At 40.4% G+C, this 5887-nt stretch overlaps 1 pseudogene; it reads left to right on the forward strand.

The window, feature by feature from the left end:
* Window positions 1–2391: 2391 nt before the first annotated feature.
* LOC123384083 lies at window positions 2392–4282 on the forward strand (annotated as a pseudogene).
* Window positions 4283–5887: the final 1605 nt, after the last annotated feature.

Below are 5887 nucleotides of genomic sequence, written 5' to 3' on the forward strand. Positions count from 1 at the left end.
GTATTCGTGTTCAGCTTTTTTTTTGTAGAAATGAAAAATCCTCTTTGAATATAGTTCAGCCAGCAACAGCAGGTACACATGTAGGTCTTTCATAAAGGAAAAGAGCTGTAATTCGATCTCTCAAAAAGAAGGAAGTACATGCTTTCAAGACAAATCTATGAAATCGAAGTATATTCAAAGTAGTTTCCAGCTTCTACCCTGTCCCCCGCCTTATTCCTCCCATCCCTCTGTCAGTAACTTCTTTGGTGACAGTTCAGATGATCTGCCATTGCTTTTTCATGTGCATGAAATATATGTTGTACTTTGTACCTACAGTTCATGTTCCTCCCCACTAGAGAAATGACAGTAAACTAAATATTATTTTCTTCACTTTGCATTTTTTTTTTTTTTTTGCTTAATGAAATATCCTGGAGATCTCACCATCCTGGCATAGAGAGGTATTTCTTATTCCTTTCTACAGTTGGATAATACATCGCTGTGTGTATGTACCGTGGTTTATTCAATCAGACCCCTACTAGTGGGCATTTGGTAGATTTTTGGTCTTTTGCTAATACAAATAGTGATGTGGAGAATAAATGTATGCCTAATCTTTTCCTATGTTTTGTTAGTGTAGCTCTGGGATAAAAGGAAGGGGAACTTCTTCCTCTACCCTTCAAAGTCTTCCAGCTGCACTAAGAATCGCATTCACTTGAAGCAGATTAATAAGAGAAAAAAAGCAGTGTGCACAGATGCTCAGCAATGAAACTAAGACCAAGAGAAATGACCAAGGCAGGCAGTTTTTATACTTTTTAGGCAAAGAGACAATGGATCTGTGAGGGATTGACAAAACAAGAGAAACTTAACTTTGGGAGCATCTGTTAGGCAGGAATTGTAAAGAGACTTTGGGCTGGGGTAGTAAATTAGTAGAAAGTAGTGGGCTGTTTATACAGTCTTCTTGGCTCTAAATCTCCTATCCCTGGTCATGAGAGTGTCTCTTTACCTCCTGGGACAGGAAGGGGACCTTTTACATGGGAGATTTGTTTCCTGCTTGCAGGGGGACAGAAGAGGGTCTTAATAATCTTCCCACACAGGCTGTATCTTAAGTTACTTTTATATGAAATAGTCAGTATGTCAAAGTTGCACGTTTAGGGGTGACCTGCCCTTGACCACTACAGGCATAAATCCTAAAATTGGGACTCACACTCCAGAATAAATGTATATGTAATTTGTATGATATTGCTAATTTCTCCTCTGTAGGTTTTAGACTGTTTGTCTATTCTCATTAGCCACGGAGAATAGAACCTGTTTCCTCTAAACCTTTACCGACTGATTATAGCAGCAAATTTTTGCACTTTTGCCAAATCTGTAAGTGGAGAAATAGTATCTCAGTGTAATTTTAATTTGTTTTATTTAGTTTTTTTCTTTTCCTACGTTGGGTTTCTATTTCTCTACTTTGAGTGTTCATATATTTTTACATAGTTGAGGAGCATTGACATTTCTTTTTTTTCTTTGAACTGTTTATTCATACATCTTGCTCCATTTTCCATTGAGCTTTTGGATATTTGTCTCTCTGCGTTTAGGTATTCTTTGTATAAGAGGAGAATTATCCCTCTTTGATATAGTCTGACATTCGTATTTTAATTGTCTGTGATGTTCGTTGTCTCCCATTGTCTTTTAGGTCTTTATGTAGTCAGATGTATGAATCCTTTTCCTTACAATCTTTCAAATCTTAGAAAGAGTTGCCCCGCCCCTAGGTTACAAAGGATTTGTCTGAGTTTCTTCTAGTATTTATGTGGATTGATTTTTAGTGTTATATTTCTAACGTATTTAGCATGTGAATGGCATGAAGACGTGGGTGCAGTGTTGTCTTTTTCTGTGTGGTTTTGTAGTTATCCCAATGCTGGTTATTAGTCCATCTTTCTCCCCATTCCTGTGAGATGCTGCCTTACGGACGATAAATGTAACACGATACAACTGAACTGGATACTCATGAATATAGTAGACCAATTTGGTCTATTTCTGAATTGTCTGGTTTTGTTTTCCATTTGTCTCTGTTCACACACACTTCATACTGCCTTAATTATAGGGGCTAAAATATTTTACTATCTGGTACAGCTGGTCCTCCTTCATCGTTCTTCTCCTTGTTGACTCTACAGGCTAATTTTCATTCTTCATTCATCCAAGTGAATTTAATTGTCAACTCTTTTAGCTGCAGAGAAAGAAATGGAGACAAATTTTTTAAACATTATATTTCTATATAAACACGTTAAAGAAGTATCTATTAAAACAGTGTTGAATTTGGGGAAATGTCTGTTCTGTATGAAGGTGTTTTTCTTCTTAAATCTACTAACGAGGATGTGTTGTTACAATCCATTTTCTCATATTGAACCACCCTACTATTTCTGAAATAAATCACATTTAGTTGTGGAGTATTACTTTTTAGTGTCTGACAATTTATTTGGGATTTTTGCATTAGTATTCGCAAATGAGACATGTCTGTAGCTTTATTTATTGGTGAAATCTTTGTTAACCTTTGGGATCAATATCACACTTGTGTCATAGAAAGAATTGGAAAGGTTTCCTTCTGTTTTAAGTCATCAGGAATAGTTTAGGAAAGGTTAAGTGAGATCCCCATGAAACCATCTGGACCTGATACTCTTTTGTAGGGGAACTCTTTAACTACTTTGTTGTTTTTCCATGGTGATTGAATTGTCTCATCTTTCTGTCTTTATGGGACCTACATGGATAGTAGACTACTGCAGGATTTCAGAGAGGAACACATAGGTCATAAGAGCGAGGTGATGCTTTCCACTTACCTTCTTTGACTCTTTTTCTTCTCCTTCCTTTCCTTTACACCACAGAGACTCCTGGTAGTGACATGGCGGACCCTCAGGACAACACTCTGAGGATTATTCTGGTGGGGAAAACTGGAAGTGGGAAGAGCGCAACGGCCAACACCATCCTGGGGAGTAGAGTCTTTGAGTCTAGAGTTGCTCCCCGTGCTGTCTTCTCCAGGTGTCAAAAAGCATCCAAGGAATGGAAGGGGAGGAAACTTGTTGTTGTTGACACCCTAGGGCTCTTTGAAAACAAGGGGACCCTGTATACCACATCCGGGGAATTCATCCAGTGTGTCCTCTACCCCTGTCCTGGGCCCCACGCCACCATCTTGGTCCTCCAGGTGGGCCGCTACACGTTTGAAGAGCAGAAGACCGTGGCATTGATGAAGACTGTCTTTGGGAAGCCAGCGTTGAAGCACATGATCGTGTTGCTCACTTGCAAAGATAACTTGGAGGAGAAGAGCCTGAGTGACTTCTTGGCAGATTCAGATGTGAAGCTAAGAAACATCATCAGCGAGTGTGGGAACCGCTACTGTGCCTTCAACAGAGCCTCAGAGGCGGAGAAGGAAGCTCAGGTGCAGGAGCTGGTGGAGCTGATAGAGGAGATGGTGCAGAACAATGGAGGGGATTACTTTACCGATGCCATTTACAAGGACGCAGAGAAGAGGCTGAGGCAACGGGAAGAAGACCTGAAGAAGATCTACACCGATCAATTAAATAATGAAGTGAAACTAGTAGAAAAGGAATATGCTGATAAATCACAGGAAGAACGGGAGGAAAAAAATAAAATTGCTAAAGATGAAGTATGCTGAACAAATAAAAAATATCAGGGGAAAAGCTGAGAAGGGATTATTTAGAGATGGTTCCAATGGGATTATGAGCTTGCTTTCAAAAATATTGCAGATGTTTTGGTAGTAAAGACCATTTCGTTTTTTCTTCTGAATTTACGATGATTTGCCATAGTGGTAGATTGTAGTTTCCATAGATAGCTGTGACAGTAGCTTCTACTTATTCTTCCTATAACCTGATCCTGTTACTCCTGTCACTGAGTTGCGGGGCCTGTGTCCTCTACCTTGGAACTGGGCAGATCTGGGAGTGTTTCAATTAATAGCAGATGGTTGAAGCAACACCTTGTGACTCTAAGGTTACATGTGGGCAATGCTTCCTTGCCCTGTTGGGGTTCTTGCCCTCGGAACTTGACTGTCATGTTGTGAGAAAGCCCAGGCTGCCTCTTGAGAGGCCCCCATGCAAAGAGCCTGAAGTCACTGGCCCACTTCCCAGCTCACCTTTCATTTGTGACTCACACCAACTTGCCCGCCATGCAAGTGAGGCAACACAGAAGCAGGACCTCTGGCTGCCCCGCCATCTCAGACGAAGTTGCAGAAAGCAAAGATGATCCATTCCCACTGAGTCCTGCCCAAATGGCAGCTTTATGAGAACAAATAAATGATGTTTTTTGTTTTTAACCACTGAGCTTCAGAATGGCTTGTTATGCAGTGAGAACTAACCAGAATGAAACCTCTTCCCAGCTCTCAGTCCCCACCGCCTCCCCTTGCCACCTGTCCCTCTTCACAGAAAGTTGGCATAATCAGGCAATGGCATATAGAGTTCAAAGACTCAGGAAAATTCAAATCAGAAATCCTGCACATGTTAAGTGTCTGAACCACTGGTCACATATATCGTTGCACTTCATGGTCACAAGTACTTTTTAGGGAGGTATTGGGTTTCTCTGGAAAGATTGTTCTGTGGTTCATGGAGATCTGAAAGTCACAGGATTCTCTTATTGTGTTTCTCTCTTTTCTGTTTTAGGGACCATCCTATTTAAAATGTCTCCAATTGTATCTGAAAAATCCCATCTGGGCCACATAGTTTTCATTTGCCTCTGCAGAATCACAGTTCACCTTAGCTCTTTGCCCCCTGAGGCTGATCTATTTGCACTACATCGGTGGGATCTCTTGCTCTCTGACTTCTGCCTGGCTGGCCAATGGGAAGTCCAAGTCAGAGGCCCTGTGGAAGTAGAAAAGCAAGGCTGGGGTATCCATTCTCCCACCTCTATCTCTGCAGGGCCATCTCTGACTAGCTGCAGACCTACGCTAAAGGTCACAGCTCCTCCCTTGGTGGCCTTTCTACCCAACTCTTCTTCTGAATTCCAGTGTTCGTTCACCCCTTCAGGTGGGATTTAATTTTCTTATCGATACTATCAATGTCCCTGTGGTTTCCAAATTCCCTGTGTCCACAGTTTGTAAGAGGCCCCTTGTCTAAACTTTCTCCAAGTACCTAATGAGAGCAGACTATCTTTTTCCTGTGAGAACCTGATTGATAAATCTTATGGTACCCAGTTCTCCTTCAGAGCATCTTTATTGTTATTGATGGTTTTTCATTCCCTCTAGTGCTTGTTTCCTGACACCAGAAAAATCTCTCCTTACCCTTCCATGCTGTGACATTTGCAGTAAGTAGATGAAAGGTTCTGTCTTGCTAAAATAATAGAGAAACTTCAAAGTTAGATGGGTGACTGTCAGTCACTCACAAGGATTGCAGACATCCCAAATCCAAATTATTAGAATTTTTATTTGCCCTTTGTTTTGTCTGTGAACATGACTGAGAGTATTTACCATATCAGTGACTTTTGGGGAGACGGATTAGAGATTAAGTCTGGAAAATTTAAGATTCTTAATACCCGCTCATTCTAAGATTCATCACAAGTATTCAGAATGCAGTAAAAACACGGAAAAAAAATCCTCTCATGAGAAAACATGTGTCAAATGACAAAGTGAGACCAAAGTACTCTTTGCCATCATGCACTTCTTATGTTCAAAACTACTTCCTTGTAAGTGACTCTAGTATGTCTAGAGAGCAAAGTATTCCTACCCTGTCCTTTTTCATTTCAGAACCGTTTAAAAGATATTTTCCACCAGATATGCAGAAGCATTCTTAATACAATTAACTTGTGTTCAGGCTATTTGAATGTGCAGCTTATGTAAGCTGATTTCTTTTCTCCCAACATTAGATTCCATTTTGGAAGGTAAGAGATAACCAGAGAAAAAACGAGTAAATCAAATAAATCATTATCT

The sequence above is a fragment of the Felis catus genome, chromosome A2 (assembly GCF_018350175.1).
Source record: "Felis catus isolate Fca126 chromosome A2, F.catus_Fca126_mat1.0, whole genome shotgun sequence".
Taxonomy (NCBI): Eukaryota; Metazoa; Chordata; class Mammalia; order Carnivora; family Felidae; genus Felis; species Felis catus.